The sequence below is a fragment of the Psammomys obesus genome, unplaced genomic scaffold (assembly GCF_907164565.1).
Source record: "Psammomys obesus unplaced genomic scaffold, mPsaObe1.curated_primary_1811, whole genome shotgun sequence".
Taxonomy (NCBI): domain Eukaryota; kingdom Metazoa; phylum Chordata; class Mammalia; order Rodentia; family Muridae; genus Psammomys; species Psammomys obesus.
The window spans coordinates 36,948,295-36,966,262 of NW_026596040.1; the positions used below are offsets into that span (position 1 = coordinate 36,948,295).

At 45.4% G+C, this 17,968-nt stretch overlaps 1 non-coding gene across 1 annotated transcript; it reads right to left on the minus strand.

The window, feature by feature from the left end:
• Positions 1–17,535: 17,535 nt before the first annotated feature.
• LOC129688245 (small nucleolar RNA SNORA48) lies at positions 17,536–17,679 on the minus strand. Its single transcript, XR_008721894.1, has one exon. It is a non-coding gene; the product is annotated as a small nucleolar RNA SNORA48 (small nucleolar RNA).
• Between the last annotated feature and the right edge of the window lie 289 nt (positions 17,680–17,968).

The following is a 17,968-nucleotide window of genomic DNA, read 5'->3' on the forward strand; positions in this document are numbered from 1 at the left end:
GAGAGAGAGAGAGAGAGAGAGAGAGAGAGAGAGAGAGAGAGAGAGAGATGGGTTTGAAGCTTCAAAGCTCACCCCGGAGGCACGCCTCCATCAATAAGGCTATGCCTCCTCGTCGTTCCTAAACAGTTCCACCAACTGGGGACTAAGGATTCAAAAATACAAGTTTCAGGGAGCCATTCTCATCTAAACCACTGCAATGTACCCTACTTGTTCTTATTCTGTGTTTAGTGGTCCCAATCTGTCTTGAGTCTTTCCACATTATTCTTTGTGCTCACGGTCAGTTATACTGTATATACATACATACATGCATGCATACATACATACCTAATACCCCCTACACTCATATACTTGAGTGTACATATACATGTACTTGGCGAAGATTCTCACCACAAACGTGGACCTCACACTTCCCTTAATCTATACATTGATCTTCTTTTCTTAAAATTGTATCACTATAATTCCTCCAAGTCAGCAGGAATGTGGCTCTGTGCACCAGGAGCCATAGGATGACACAGAAGAAACACTCCTATGTTTCTTCAGCTTTTCCTCTGCACATGGGCATTCATCTCGCTTTCAGTTTTATCCCGTTACAAACAGCATTGTTATGAGCAACTTTGACTTGGTCCAAATATTTTCTTTCTGAGAATTTGTTTTTAAAAAAGCCAGTATCCAGGAGTTAAATTGCTAGGTTAAAGGGCACCTGTATCTATCACACAATTTAATTAATTACTTCCTAGTTTATTTCTAAAAGCACATCATGATTCACGTTACCTGTAATCAGGTGTAAAAGAAAGCTCTTTCCCAGCAGCTGTGGCAATACTGGACCCTGGCACTCTACACTCCTTACAAATTTGATCATGGACATGATTTTACTGCCACTTTGTTGTCTGATAACTACAAGGAGACATTAAACATCTTCTCATGTTTTTATTAACATTTGAATTTTATTTTCTCTGAAGGATTTCTTAATATCTTCTGGCTATTTCCTCTTTTGTTTTATATTCTTATTAATCTTATTATCTGCACGGCTATTGCTTTTTTCCTCAGAATCATATAAATGATTTGTATTGGTTCGATTCTTTGCTTGAATTTCCCCTGGTGTTGGCTCTAACATGTAGGAGTTGGGTTCAGCCAAGTATCAGCCTGAACTATTAACTATGACAGACGGCCTTAATTAAGCCAGATATCTATGAAAATAATATGGCGCCCACTAGCCTGTTTCTAGGATCAGGATGCCACATTGACTGGAGTCCAACAGGCTGAGTCCAGATTTTGCCCATTGAATGAGTTCCGGAGTCTCCAGCTATGAAACAGGTACAGCAATAAATGCACTTGACTGGGTTAAGAATGAAAGGAGGAAACTTTAGTAGCATGATGACAGAGCCATGCCAGGATAGCACACAGTAGGACCTCAGGAAGTGTTCAGGAGTTTTCCTCTTCCCAGTTTTCATTATTTTTCATTATTTAAAAAATTTCCAGGAATCACCTAGGACACAACTGTCAAGTCACATGTGGCCTTTAGTATCCCAACCGGGGTTCACCGTGGGCTCCCTCCCCAATGGTCTCCACTCACCCCAACCCTCTCCCAGGATTTCGTGCAGGTGGGAGACTGAAGCAGGACGATGACAAGTTGAATTCTGAGCCGTTATCCATCAGCACCATTTCTCTGCGCAGCTGTTGTCCAGAGCTCCTGAGATGGTCCTGAGGAAAGAAGGCGGGCGGGCAGGTGGCCCTCGCAACTTTCTGACGATGCTCTATGGAGTTTGTATAGCCAGCCTCGTGTAGGACAGCGGTGCCACATCTCTGCCCAGGGTGGGTACGATGCATCTCCATGCCGGAGGTGTGAGGCAGCTCCATATAGGACAGGTGTGCCAGCCCAATGACCCTGTGGACAGTTCAGAAGAGTGGCCAGCTTATGACAATGTCTGCAAAACGGCAGCTAAACTGTTCAAACTTGCATAAGCAGGGAGTGTTCAGGCCGATTTTAGAGGTCTAAAATGACCTGGCATGCGGCAGTTAGGCTTTGAGTAGAGCAAAATATATTTTCATTCTTAACCGTCCTTTAGCCCTGACAGAGTGGTCTAGCCACCCTGGGAATGAAGACAGAGCCCAACTTGGAAAGTAATTAATTGTTTTCTTTAATAGAAGATTTCTAAAAGTGTAAAAACAGTCCTTGCTCTTAAGAACGTGGGATCCCCAGTTGAACAAAAGCCTTATTAACAACACAAATGTCGCGTGGGTGTGCACATGCGTGCACAAGCGCTGTGTCTGCTGTGTCTGCGTGGCGGCAGTATCCCAGATGTCCTAGCCCAGAGGCCCAAGCTCTAGGCTCATTCTGCTACTAGAATGAATGACCTCAGCAAAGCCACTTAACCTCTGCCAAATGGGGCCTCCATTGCTTTCCAACTCACCTCACTCGGGTATTGCGGGGATCAACGGCGATAATGGATGTGTGATACTTTGAGAGAAAGAATGTGCCTCAGGTGCCAGGATGTTTAGTTTGGGGCAGGGCCGCCCTCTGCCAGGATAGATAGCTTGCACACCTCAGGAGCACCCTCGCCACTTATGCCTCCTCTACTGTTAGCTGCATTCCCAGGTACCTGTTTTAACTCTTGAAAAGTGATTGTGCACCCCCAGAGAACTGGGAGTAGGGCAGATCTAAACCACCTTGGACCTCTTTTTCTTTCTTTTCCTTTTTTCGCTTCTTTTCTCTCACTGAGGAGAATGAGTTCAAGATGCATTGAAGAGCATCGCATGGAACAGAGTTCTACATTTATATTTTAGAGAAGATTTTCTTCACTGGAGTAGGGGTTCATGGTTCATACTGTGAGTACTGACCACAAACGTGATGAGCACAACACACAAATGTTATTCATTCTCAGCCTAAGACTTAGCAGCTCTGTATCTTCTGCAAGGCCTATCCTCTCCGGAGAATGGACACACAAGAAGGCCAGCCTGAATGCCTTGCTTTTTCTGTAATCACAAATGATCTACTGACTAGATTTCCACAGTGAGACTCTCATGTGCCAAGCTCTGGGCCAGAAGGCAATGCCCACAAATGACCAAAATAAGCAAAGCATTAAGCTGACCGTATAACTATCACCTGCATGTTTATGAACACGAGAACTGAGCTACAGGGGCCCCGGAGGTGGCTCAGCAGGCAAAGATGCTTAGTGCCAAGTTTGACAATCTGAGCTTGACTCCCAGAACTGACAGTGTCCTGCAAACTGTCCTCTGACTCTCTCTCTCTCTCTCACACACACACACTATGCACATACTACCCTCTCTATATAAATAAGTCTAAAATATTCTTGAAAAAGAGAATTGAGCTGCTACACTTGGTTTTACTGATGTGCTATAGATCCCCTCCTAACCACAATACTTGTGAATGATACTTATGGATATTATATGGGTATGTATGTTGGGTATTTGGATGTAGACAAAGAAGTTACTGGCAACACACACAGAGACAGATACAGACATACACACACACACCAAGGCCCAGAGCAAAAAAGGAAGTTGATCTGTGGTATATGAGTAATTACCAAAGTCTGATCAGCAATTTCTCAGTTTCTATGCATAGCTTAGGAGTTGCTCTTTCATTTGTTCCTAATTTTCCACAATCCAAAATTGAAATTGTGCTGTTTCTAAGCATTGTTAATAAGCAAAGGCATGCTATGACTTCTGCTGCTAGAACTGCTTCAGCAAAGCTGAACGCACCTCTAAATAAGGCAGGCCACCTTAACATATTACGGTTCACTCCCCACTCATCAGACTTTTTAAACTGTCTGATTAAAACTGACTCTGGAGGCTGGAGAGATGCTCAGTGGCTGAGGACACCGGCTCCTCTTACAGGGGACCTAGGTTCAGTGCCCAGTACCAACATGGTGGCTCACAACCATCTGTAACTCCAGTTCTAGGGAGTCGGAAGCCTCCTCTGCTTTCGCTGGGCACCAGGCATGCGTGTGGCGCACAGACATACATGCAGGCAAACACTCTAGTGAACAAAGTACATCAGGAAAACGCTAAGATCCTTGTACTTTCTTTTCTACTCATAGACATGTGAACAAGTGACTGCAGAGCAAAATTTCCTGATAGTGTTACTGCAGGAAAAACTTTACTGTGTGTGTGTCACAGGTCAAAACAGCACTGCTTTGTGAAGGCATAATTCAATACGAAATAACCACGCAAATTATCATTTGGAAGGACATATTCACTGTGACTCACATTCACAAACACCAGCATCGTTTGCTCGTATGTATGCACACGTTTGTGAACTGTTTCAAATGGACTGGAAGAACAGACCCTAAACTGATGGTGGTGGTGGCAGAGCCACGTCCCTTCAGCTTTGATGCTCCCTGTGTCCCATATTACACAGGATGACAATCTACAAAAGACCAAGACAAAACAAGACTGTGCCAAAGGTCACAGACAGATTCTAAAGGGCTTTGGCTGCAGGATTAGAAACAGTTTTTCGCCAGGCCTGCCTCATTGTTTTTTAAAACAAAACAGAAAGAAATGAGTTGCTGAGGTACCAACTCTGGTCTGTAATTCTCACCCACCCAGAAACCCTTAGGGCTCTGGCCTAACCTGTCCTATAGAGTACCTTCCTTCCTCCCTTGAGATTAGAGTTACAGCAATTCTCCCTTTTCTCCCTCCAAACCCTCGCTTATCCCCCTCCTTACTCTCTTTCAAATTCATGGCCTCTTTTTTCATTAATTGTTATTACAAGCATATATGTATATATACATGTATACAACATATTCCTAAATATAACCTTCTCAGTCTGTGTAATACAACTTGTACGTATGTTTTCTGGACTGACCGTTTATTCGGTTGCACATTTTCATCGTCCAACCCAAACCCTACTCTGGACCGGCAGCAACTTTCCAGCTCCTGATATTGCCACCACAGCCCCCTGGCCAACTGGGCTGTGTCCTGGGGCTGAGACAGTCCAGAACACTCTCTTCCAGGGGCAAGGGTGGGGGTGGGACCATGAAGGAGGGGTCCTGGATCCACTAAGCCAAGGAGAAGAGTTAAGCCTTCGCACCCCACCCCCGCTAGACTGCTGATCAGAAGAAAGAGGCAAACAATGGCTGGTGAATGGGAAGCAAATTGAGTTGGGGCAGCGGACAGATGGGGCCCGCCAGGCGGCCACAGCCCAACCTATTCATAAAAAAAAGGAAAAAAAAAAGATAAGCCTCGGTCTCCTCCCCGAAGCTTTGCAAGAGGTGGGAGGTACTGGATGGGGGTGGGGTCCTGACTGGGAGCCCAGATGTTTTTCAGATCTTCGGATCCCAGCCCACCCTTGGCAACCCTGCCCTGCAGGCTGTTTGTCGCCTCGCACTTGGGGCTTGAGTTTTTGTATATTAGGTCTTCTTTAAAGGGGTAACACTGTGCTGAAAGGCCGAGGGCAGCCCCGGGCCACCTTGCACAGCTCCAGGAACCTGTAGGGGCCAGTTACATCCAAGAAAGCTTGCAAGGCAACTCATATATGCAGGGATTCCCAGTTAGAAGAACTCAGATGGCTCCTTTCAGTCCTGGCCACGACCCTGACCATGTGAGATGCAGAAGGCTTGGTTAGTTGGCTCAGTTCCAAGGTGAGAAAAATTAAGTGACTGCAGATGACACGGTCAGGTCGCTTGGTTCCAGGCTCCCAGCACGGCATCCTCTGCCAAACCTACAGGGTGCCCATGTGTGTTTCATGCCTGGGATCTCCTAAACAACTGGCATCTGCTCATGCCTCTTCACACTTGCCGCTCTGTGTGTGCATGCAGACAATCCCTCCATTTGCGGAGCTTCTTACTCATTAGGCTCACCTCTGCCTGCCTCTCCTTGGAGCCCTACTCACACCTGCACACAGATGCACGCCGACTCGGGCACATACTGGCCTTTCCTCTGCAGCCATGCTTCATCCTTCAAGGGGCCAAACTAAATGAACTCTGAGATATTATCTTAATCCCCCTAGTGTATAACAAATTTGTTCTTGGAAAGTTGCCTGCCAGAAAAGGGAAGGCTACCCCATTAATGGGGAGGAGGGATCAAGAGAGCAGCCTGAGAAATCAGGTGTCAAGCTGACCTTTTGGAGTGAGCCAAGTGCTCATTCTTGCTATTGATTCCTTTCAAGGAAGATAGAGGTACTTTATCTCCCAGCTGTTGAGCCAGAGGCAGGGCCAGCAACGTGGAGAAACAAAGACAAAAGTATCTATCTTATAGGAATAGGAACACACAGAAGAAAACCACCACTGACCCACATCTTTTAAAAACTTTTTGCAGGATTGGCCATTTTACCATTCGAGATATATTCCATTAAGGTAGTTATTGCCCCCCATAATCTTGGGAAATGGTAACTGGTCTTTCCTGCATCCTACTTGGGAAATACATTAGATCTCATACGTATAGTACTTCTCAATTCCTGAGTATATTTTAAATCAAGATTTTCAAACTTCATTCCTGAGATGATCAAATATGTACCAAACCCCATGTTACTAAGATAGATGTTAATCTAGATACGAAGGCTGCAGCAGTGAATGGAGTAGATGGTCTCAGCCTCCTGGACATGAAGAAAAGAGATAGCAAATGAGTGCTGGGGATATGAACTCAGTTATTCCGGTTTGGATAGAGAGTGCTGTTACTTACTGAGGTGTCTCCGAGGTCCCTGACTTTATTTTCAGTAGTAGGAAAGATGGGTTGGGAGGGACAAGAGAGGAGGTAGGAAGCTCAATCTGAGAGACGCTGTAGTGAAAGGTGAAAGGTAACTGGACTGACAAGGGTGGTGAGAGACTGACAGGAGACTGGAGTATCTCTGGGTTGGTACTTGGAGTCATGGCTGGTCAAGCTGACCTTTTGGAGTGAGCCAAGTGCTCATTCTTGCTATTGATTCCTTTCAAGGAAGATAGAGGTACTTTATCTCCCAGCTGTTGAGCCAGAGGCAGGGCCAGCAACATGGTATGTAGGCACCGCTGAGAGAGCATGAAAGTTCCCACAGTTAAAATAAAGTCACTTCACTGGGCGTGGTGGTGCATGTGTTTAATCTCAGCACTCAGGGAGGCAGAGGCAGGCGGGTCTCTGTGAATTCTAGGACAGCCTGGTCTATAAAGTAAGTCCAGGACAGCCAAAGCTACACAGAGAAACCCAAACCGGTCTCAAAAAAAAAAAAAAAAAAAAAAAAATTCACTAGTGTCAAGTTCAGAGTTTAAAAACTAGCAACAAATAAAGCCCAGTGATTACGAAGGAGGGAACTCACACATGTATGAGAATTTTCTCAAGAGACTCTGCCAGAACCAAAGTCATGTAAGATACCACAGCCTTAGTATACTTCTGCAAGCGTCTTGGCTCGTGTCAGTTCAAATTTGCATGGGGGAGCCCTTTCTATTGAGGCTTAATCTCCTTGCTGTTAACCTATGGCCAATGATTATTGTGTCAAACATCTTGTGCATTTGCCTCTGTTATGTTTTTTAAATGTTCTTTTACCTCAACCTCCTTGAATAAGAACAGAGCAATTGTAGGGCTCTGCCAATCAAAATACATTTATTAATCTTTGTAGAATCTTTCTGTGTTATTTAGGTTGACAGAAGAGAGAGGAAGAAGGACCAGGCCACCTGGCCCACTAGGGCCACCTCTGGGTCTGTAGTTAAATCCAGGTGTGGACTATCCCTTTGTTTACTGGGGGAGGGGTAGCTTACAAGAAAAAACCACCAACTTCCATTGGTCAACTTCCATGCTCAATTGGGAATGGTGGTTAATTCTCCATCTGACAGAAGAACAAGCAAGCTGGCACCAGGACCTGTAGCAAGAACACTGTAGCTGGAGACAACAGTTTGGCAGCTGTAAAGAGCCACAGGAGTTCAAAGCATTGGCTCGGGTGAGACACTTAGAAGCTGGAAAAGGGAGAGGCCTGTAGAGATACCCAGAAGGAGCCTGGCCTCTACAACTAGTGCATGAGGTAGGGAGAGCAGCATGAAAAATCTGCTGGGTTCGATGCATGGCCATCTAGAGAGTGAGATGGTAAAGAAGCCAAGAGAAGAACATTCCAGAAGGAGGAAGTAGTTAACTTTATAAATGCCAGGAGGAATTCAGGGAAGGTAAGAGCAGGGAAATTACTTGAGGCTTGGCCGTGAAACTAACTGATGAGTTTGGCAAGTAGTCTCAGTGGTGTGATGGGGACAGGAACTAGGGAGTCTTCAGAGACAGCTCAAGGTGAGAAAGGAGATTCAGAGGCTTCAACAAACTCTTTCCAGGGGTTTTCTGTGGCACAAAGAACGGCAGAGGATCAGGCACAAGGAAATGGGAGGAAAAGGGAGTTTAGACTCTTTTACAAAGAAGAGAAAGCCCTAGAGTCAGACAGGAGTTGCTGTCTTCTTTCACCCACTCATTTCAAAAGTAGGAAACTGAGGCTCAGAGACATGAAGTTACTGCTGCAGGGCATGGACTACCTGCAGCCAGGATGAAACCAGAGAATTCTTGCTCCATTGTGCTGGTCGGTCTTGTCAATACAAACTAGAGTCATCTTGGGAAAGAAAACCTCACTCAAGGAATTGCTTTCATCAGACTGCTCTGTGTGGGCATGTTTTTGACTGGTGATCGACATGAGAGGGCCCAGCCCACTGTGGGCTATGCCACCTCTGGGCAGATAGTCCTGGTTAAATGAGAAAGCAAGCGGAGCAAGCCATGGGGAGCAACCTAGTGAGTAGCATTCATCAGTGGTCTCTGCATTAGTTCCTGCTCCCAGGTTCCTGCCTTGAGTTTCTGCTTTGGCTTTTGTCAATGGTTCTCTAACCCATGAGCCAAATAAACCCCTTATTCCACCACATTGGTTTGGGCAGCGTTTTTATCATAGTAACAGAAAGAAAAGTAGGAAATCTGTGAATGGGCTTGTGAGAGGTGAGCCAGCTCAGGAGGATCTTGGGGGAGCTATCAGGGCATTTGTCCTTCCTTCGGATTGGTACCACACTCCTGCTTTCCTGCCCTGTGACTTTCCTTCTTTCTTTTTCTTTTTTTTTTCTTTCCTACTTGTTCCTTTCTAAAGGCCTTCAATATGTTCTACAGGGGAGAAAAATTATCTTCTTGCCTCTCACTAGGTTCAAGGATGAGGTCCCTACAGCTTATAGCCATGAGAAATTTAGCATTTTCCCACTACAGCTCCTTCCCGCTCTCCTTTGCCCCAGTGCTAGAGATGGAACCCAAGGCCTCATGTCGGGTAGGCAAGAGCTGTAGGCCACTCACTTATTTAACATATGTTATTATATTTATATATGATATATTAATACTACCATTTAATATATATTGAAAAGCTTTGAGGCTAGAATTGATATACTATAAACTATTTAATGTAGGTTTTTAAGTTATTTAATATAGGTTTAAAGGATAGCAGAGTTGTCAAATAAAGATCCAACAATGAAACATGAAAATGTGTATTTCTATGCTTAGTTTTGATTGAGAATGGCCAAGCATGCAGAAAGCACCATTGCAGAGATGTTGTGTGGTTTCACTGTAGTTGCTGGGGAACTGAGTAAAGCCTCACTCAGTTCTGTCTTCTGGGTTCCGTATCTACAGTGATAGAGACATCACTTTCCTTTGGGTCACTATCCCTCATGGGATGGTTTTATGAGCACTTTTTGGAGGAAGAGATTTTTCATGGCCTGCCTCAGGAAAGAAGGGAAGTAGGAGGTGAGAGGGGCCTTCCTGCTCCCACTGCATTCTCAAATTCCAAGGTACCATACGTGGGGGTGCCATGTCCTGAGCTTAACCAGTCTCTGAGCAGGCAAGCCTCGTGTTAACCCTTTTGTGTAGTTTTCATACTCACGCTTCCCTTCCTGCCCCGCCCCCAGGAGGGCTGTGATCGATGACTCCAGGTGAGAAGACACAGGTAAATGGGCTCATTCTCCTCTAGCACAAACGGGCTGTTGTGGTTTGGCCCTTGCATGGCCCCAGAAGTTTCTGTGTTGAACACTTGGTCCCCAGCTGACTGAGTTCCTGGAAGGTGGTAAAAAACTTCAGAGCCTGGTTGGTGGGATGGGGGAGGATGTTCTCTTGAAGGATACACTGGACACTGGCTTGCCCCAACTTCCTGGATGCTACTGGCATGAAGTTCTGCTTTGCCTAAGGCCCCAGATGATGGGGCCAAGCAGCCATGAACAGAACCCACCAGTCAGAGTAGTCCTCCTCCTTTTGAGTTGGTCTGCCTGAGGCTGAGAATTGGCTGACACAGTTGGCTTCCATACACTGACACAGGGTTCAGTGACAGCCTGGAATCATGAGTAAGCCCACAGCAAGAGACCGAGCGAAGACTGGAGGGATTCAGGTTCCTGTCCTGACTTTACTATACATACCAAACTACTTTCCTCTTCTGCGCCACACTGTCCCCCGTAGGCAGATAGAGAGGGTCTCCCTGTAGACTTCAGCATGGTGGCTTTAGAAACAGTTTGACACCTTTTCATTAAGGGCCTGAGGATGGTCCCACCAGGACCTGAATCCAAGCTAACACATGCCCACATCTGTAGATAGGTCAGTTCTGCCACATGGCCAGTCCCTGACCCATGGGGCCTCCTTTATTACACTTCTGGGCAAGTCGTGTTGGGGACTCGTGTTCTGATGCTATTCCACACCAACCTGGTTTGTCTTTCTGGTCTAAGAAAAGCTTCCACCTTGGGCAGGGGCTCACCTCCTACTTCTTGTAATGTAGGGGTTTGAGATATGCTTAATAATGGTGGAGCTGGGGGCAGGGGAGTGGCTGCAGACCAAGAAGGGCAGATATAGTCATTTAATTTCTCAGAAGTCTTACCTGAATCCAGAGGCACGCTGCCTGTTATGTCAGGATCCACAACAGTTGTTATTTTAGTTGTTTTTGCTTCAGCCTTGTAAAATATATATACATATACAGGAGGGGACAAAGGTCTTTTCCATTTCTCTTCCTAAAGCAAACCAAGTAATATAATCAATTGGGCCTGTGTGGCGCTGAGCCTGAGCATTGCAGCAGGTATTTGCGGCTGATATGACGGGGGAATAAAGTACTTGTGAAAACCAACTGATTAGTTCCCCAGCAGGGAATGAATCCGCGTCCATGTTCATCGATCTCTCCTCATCTTTGTCAACACCTGTGTGCCCCACTTCTTCACCCTGTTGGGAAACTCTGGGCCCCAGAAGTGGCAACAGAGGACTCCCTGGGAGATGCTGGTGTGGGGGCTGGGGTGGGGGGGGCTGCTTTTGACTCAAAACATGGGTGCGTGGGGTAAGCCCCCTTTGAGGAAGCTTTTGAGAGCTAGGAAGAGGTCTTTGCTTCCCCACATGACTCTCTACAGAGCTCCTGTCTACTATACTGCCTGAGGCCACAGTGCTCTGGGCCTCAGTGCTTCACAAAAGCTTACAAAATTATTCTTGCAAACTGGAAAGAGAGAAGGGACAGAGAGTGTCAGGGAGAAAGAGAGAGAAAGAAAAAGAGAGAGAGAGCTTCTAAAACAAAATTTAAACTTTAATCAAACGTTCTCAAAGTCCATCGTTTTACCAACTGTTCAACCATGACTCAAAGCAGAAGTGAAATATAAATGAGTTTTCATGTACTCATGTACAAACACATTCATGTGTAATCTTCACTGTGAAGTGGGATGAAGTCATTTAAAGTGGGGAGGCACAGAGAACACAGTGACTCAAACTCAAGCCTCCTGCAGTGACACCAGGACCCTCAGGACACCAGAAACACATCAAGGAGCAGCTCGCCCTGAGAAGGAGGTATGCAGATTGATGCACTGAGAACGAATGAAATCTAACTTTGTTAATTTGTTAATCTTTTAGCACCAGACATATTCATCCTTCCACGTATGCTGCTACCTCAAGAATGGTCCTCTGGTCCTCGACCCAAAGTCCCTATAATCTATGAAGGAAACACATATCCAAATATCTGTAGTATGGGCATTGATAGTGAGCTTTCCAGAGCTAGGATAGGCAACCAGATGTGGCTAGAATAAGTCACACTTCATGACACCCCATGGCTTTCAGGAAGTCAACTGACAAGGAAACCCTCTGTGGTGTTGACACAGACTGGCTGGTGTTTACATACATTTTACCCCAAACTGTCCCAGAGTCTTTCTCTAGCTTTTCATTTTCATTTTTAATTGAGATGCTAGTAGTTCAAGCATCATAAAGCTCACTCATTTTAAGAGTGTAAGAAACTGGTGTTTGGTATTGCCTCAGAGTCATACAGACATGGCCTCTGTCTAACTCCAGAGCATTTTCACTGCTCTTGAGACTCATTTCTCATCCCAAACTCTCCTCAGCCCCACACAACCACTTATGTACTATCTACCTATAGAAGCAGTTGTCCAGATATTTTTTAGTTCATTAATTTATTATTATTATTAATTACAATTTATTTACTTTGTATCCCAGCTGTAGCCTACTCCCTCATCTTTTCCCAGTCCCACCCTCACTCCCTCTTCCCCCCTAAGTCCCTCCACTGGTCCACTGATAGGGGAGGTCCTCGTCCCCTACTATCTGACCCTAGCCTATCAGGTCTCATCAGGACTGTCTAGTTCCTCTTTCTCTGTGGCCTAGTAAAGCCACCTCGCCAGGGGGAGGTGATCAAAGAGCAGGCAACCAAGTTCATGTCAGAGACAGCCCCTGCTTCCCTTTCTAGGGCACCCCCATGGAGACTGAGCTGCCTATGGGCTACATCTGAGCAGGGGGGCTGGGACCTCTCCATGCATGGTCCTTGGTTGGTGCATCAGTCTCTGCAGGTCCCCCTGGGCCCAGACATTTTGGTACTGTTGCTCTTCTTGTGGAGCTCCTTTCCCCTCCAGGTCTTTCTATCTCCCCCTTCTTCCCTAAGACTCTCTGTATTTTGTCCAAAGTTTGGTTTTGAGTCTCAGCATCTGCTTTGATACCGTGCTGGGTAGAGTCTTTCAGAAGTCCTCTGTGGTAGGCTCCTATCCCATTCCTTATCTTCTCCTATTTCTGATGTCCATCCTGTTAGTCCTTCTGGATAAGGATTAAGCCTCTTCCTTAGGGTCTTCCTTGTTGTTTATTTTCTTTAGGACTATAGATTTTAGTATGTTTATCCTATATTATATGGCCAATATCCACTTATAAGTGAGTGTATACCATGCCTGTCTTTCTGCTTCTGGGTTACCTCACTCAGGATGATCTTTTCTAGTTCCATCCATTTGCCTGCAAATTTCACGATTTCCTTGTTTTTGTCCTAGGTATTTCAAATAAATGCAGTCATGCAATTTGTGGTGTGTGTATGTGTGTGTGTGTGTGTGTGTGTGTGTGATGCAATCTGAGGGGTGTCTCTGTGTAATGCAATCTGAGGTATGTGTGTGTGTGTGTGTGTGTGTGTTTGTGTCCCCATCTATGTGCATATGGAGGCCAGAGATCAACCTTAGCTTGCTTATTTTTAAATTGGATAGTCTACACTCTTACTGTTGAGCTATTAGAACTTTTATGCTGTGGAGCCAAATTTGTTCTCAGATACAATCTGGAGCTGTTTCGTCTCACGCAGTGCATTGTCTTTTCGTTTTCTGGACGGACGCTTCCCTTTGATGCACAAAAGCTTTTAATTTCAGTGAAGTCTGACTTTCTTTTTTTTCCTATTGTTAAAGGTTCAGAGTTACATTTAAGATATGATTACAGAACCCGAGCTTTTGGAGAGTTATGCCTATACCCTCTCTGAGCTTGTGATCTACTTTGAGTTAAGTTCTGCACATGATTTGCAAAAAGGGATCCAACTTGATCTTTTGCACGTGGTATTCCTTGTTGTCCCAGCATCATTTGTTGAAAACACATGGGCTTTCTCACTGAATTGTTTTTTTGCCCTTATTGAAAACCAATTGGCCGTGAACGAAGGACTTTATTTCTGGATCATCGGTTCCATTTCATGGCTGTATGTACATCCTTATGCTAACACTGCAGCCTTCATTCCCACAGCTTGGGCAGTGTGATTTTTTTGTTGTTGTTGTTGTTAAATATTTCAGTAAATATTTTATTTTTTTTCTGATACTATTGTAAATGTGACCCCCTTTCTAATATAATTTTGGAGTATTCATTGCTCATGCTTAGAAACACAATGACATTTGTCTATTGACTTTTGTCTTCTGCAACTCTGCTTAACTTATTTCTTAGTTTTCATAGTTTTTTGCTTTTAGAGTCTTCAAGATTTTATATATATGGAGATCACGCCCTATATATTAATTCTTTCTTTCTAATTTGATGGATTTTATTTTCTTTTTCCTTACTCAATTATCTTATAGCATTGAATAGAATTGAAAAGACTGGGCATTTTAATCTATTCCTGATCTTAATGAACGTCTTCAGCCTCTTACCGGGAAGCATGATGCTCAGGGTAAGTTTCTAGCAGATGTCCTTTCTCAGGTTAAGACGTTTGTGTCTATTTTTAGTTGTTGGATGTTATCATGAAATGATGTTGGGTTTTTCTCAGGCACATTTTCTGAACCTATTGAGATGATTACATGTGTCATGTTCCTTAGTTTATTAATATGGTATTTTACATCAATAGGCTTTCTTGTTTTGAGCCAACCTTGCATTCTTGCAACAAATTCTACTTCGACAACTTTTTTTTTTCTAAACTAAACATATATTTAAAAAGAACTGTTTGTTACCTTATTTAGGAGCTGAAGTCAAGGCAGGTTAAAGAGTAGCACTTCTTTAAAATGTATGAGCCTGTTAGGGGCAGTCTCCTGGCTCAGGGAGTTTCAAAGTTTATAAATAATTTCCACATTATTTCTTACTGGTGGATCTTTGAATAATAGTACAGACAAATGTCTATTCATATTCTCTTGACCCTCTCTAGAGCCAATAATGAACACAGAGATACATTTTTCTTTTTCAAAGTTATGCCAGAGAATTTGAGGGATGAGGAAAAGAGAAAAATTATCTGTAATCTTAATGCTTTGTCAAGACTATGGATAAATCTTGGGAGGTCAAGGACTATGTTAGTTGAGATACGCAGAAACAAATCATCATTTGTGGGGAATACAACTCTACAAATTTTGATAAAGGCCTGAGTCATGTAGCAAGATATCGCAACCATGCACACCATCAAAAGCTTCCCTTGTGCCCCTTGATAGCCTTCATCCATTCAGAGTGCCTGGAAACAACCAATCTGTCCTCTGACCCATAATTTTGCTTTTTCCAGGATATCATCTGAGGATAATAATGTGATTTATAATAAAGTTTCATTTCTTTCACTTAGTGACACTGTGTCTGGAATTAATATGTGTTGTGTGCAGCTTGATATTTAGCTCACTGTGTGGTTGTGTTGATATTTGTTGCTCACTTGCCAGTTGACAAACATTTGAGTAGTTGTTGTTGGTCTTTTTTTTTTTGTGGGGCATTTGTGAATATTAAAGCTACCATAGTGTTCTAATTCATGCTTTGGTGAGGATGTTATTTTATTTCTCTTAGGTTAATATTTAGAAGAAGGATTGCTGGCTCATATGGTAGCATGTTTGGCCTGGTAAGAATTGCCCAACTGTTAATATGTGGGATGTCCAAATGTTCACTAACTTCCTAAAACTTGGTGTGGTCAGTTGGCCTCATTTTGCTTTGACCTTGGCTACTGTTGATGGTGTGTATGTGTGTGTGTTTTAACTTTTTATTGATGTCTTGTGAGTTTCACATCATGCATTCCAGTCCTGCTCATCTCCCCATCCCCTCCTATCTGCTCTTCATTCTTGCAGCCTCCCCCCAAAATAAAACACACAAATAAACAAACAAACAAACAGCAGCAGCAGCGGCAGCAACAACAACAAAACCCAAAGCATAGAAAAACATCCCATCATGGAAGCTGTATGTCACAGTATATCCCTCTGTCCACACATCTTCACTTGCAAATGTTCTTTGCAATGAGTTGTCAGTCTGGCCCGAGATCTCTGGCTTCTGCGACACCATCAATACTGTATCCCCACTAAGACTCCTCCTGGTTATCCTGTTGTTGCCCTGTGTCTTGGAGATTTCTCAGCCCTGGATCAGCAGGACAGCCCCTTCACACATCCCAACCATTCACAGATGATATATATTTTGGGGGACCAACTCAGAGCCTGGATGGTAGCTGATCCGGTCAGCCCGCCAGCTCTCCCTCATCTCCACTGCCAGGGTGAGCTCGCCAGCACTGCTTCTGCTAGGCCATGCAATGCCACCATCTGGAGGAGGCAGGGTCAACTTTCCTGCCCTCATGCCCTCAGAGCCAGCTCCACTGTGTGGCACAGTCAAGGTGCAGGGGCCCACTCTCCCACGTGCTGCAGCCTATGAGGGGCTGGGGCAGCTCTCCCACTCTCATACTCTGGGGGCTGGCCCACTCATGCCTTTGCCATCAGGGCCAGCTTCACTGTGTTACTCAGAGGAGCTATAGCCTTATATAGTAAGGGGGCAGGGCTGGCCCTCCCACTCCATGACCTCAGGGCCAGTTCTCCCTACTGCTGAAGGTGGTGAGAAAATGGGGAAGGACATTACCCCTGTACCCAAAAGACCTCACATCAGAAGAGTGACAGGGCTAGCCACTCTTTTGAACCTGCACTCTCCCCTCGGGGCTGGCTTTCCCTCACCCTTCTATCAACACCAACCCTACTTTGTTGCCCAGGCAAGGTGTAGGGCCCTTTCTCCCGAGTGCTGAAGCTGGTGAGGAGCAAGGAGGTGGAGGGCATCTTCCCACCCCACAGGACACCTCATGGCTGATGAATGGTAGGGCCAACTCTCCCATGCTCTTAACCTCAGGGCTGGCTCACCTACATTTCCACCATCAGGGTCAGCTTTCCTGTGCTATCCAGGTGAGGTGCAGGGTCTACTTTCCTGAGTGCTGCAGCTGGTGAGGGGCAGGGTAGCTCTCCGGAGCTCATGACTAGAGGTGGTGTTGTGGGGGGGCATCACCTCTATGCCCATGACAACCAATGGCAGACAAGTGGCAAGGTTAATTCTCCCATATTCAGGACCTCAGGGCCAGATTACCCATACCCTGCGACAAGAGCAAGCTCTACTCTGCTGTCTAGGGGAGACACAGGGCCTGCTCTCCTGAGTGCTGCCAGTAGTAAGAGGTGGTGCTGGCTCTCCAGAGTGCCACATCCACTGAGGGGTGGGGCCAGCTATGCACAGCCACTGGACATCCATGTGGCCCCTGACCAGGAGTCTCCATGTTCTCTAGTGGAAATATGAACCAAGGACATCGCGCCACCCCTGCCCTGCAAAGCCATGAACCCAGACATGGCCTTCAGCAGCAGCTCTGGCTGGGACTTCTCTATAGCCCCAGGTGATGGGGCTGACCACTCACCTCAGGCTACTCCTCTCTACTCTGGACTCTCCAGTCCTATCTCTTTTTGTAATGCTCAAGCTGCTCCACTTCTCTTTCTCTCTCATCTGACCACCACACACTGTGGTGGTTTCTGCTGCAGGCTGAGCACATGGCTGGTAGGCTCCTGGTTGACATTCTCCATTGGTGCTGCACTGTGCTGGAGGGCAGGTCTGTGGGTGGCATGGTGGTCCACAGGTCTCTGTCCTCCTGCGCGGTGTAGCCTGGATTTGATTTGATTTTCATGAGTCCCAGGCACAAGACCGCTTTGGCCACCAAGCCAGGCATCCAGCTAGGATGAACAAAGGGCTGCCAACTGCTCTGCCCCTGACTGATAGAAGAACACCACCACCACCAAGGGGTCTCTTTGCCCATTGTCAGGAGGGTTGGCCTTGGCTTTTAATCCCCTTTGGGAGTGTAGTCGTCTCAGTGGCTGCCGTCATTTTGATGCGTTTCTGTCTTTTTGCACATGTGTTTGTTTTGTACGTAAGGGAAATCCTAGTGGACTTTCAATTTTATGAACTAGCTTTTCCTATAATAGTAAAAGGAGCCTTTCCCACACGGTGACCTTTGCAAGATCGGCAAATACTCAAGGAGTGGACGAGATACCAGCACCTCCTGTGGGGCTGGGTTGATTTCGATTTTTGTCATCATAAGTCATACTGCAATAACCAA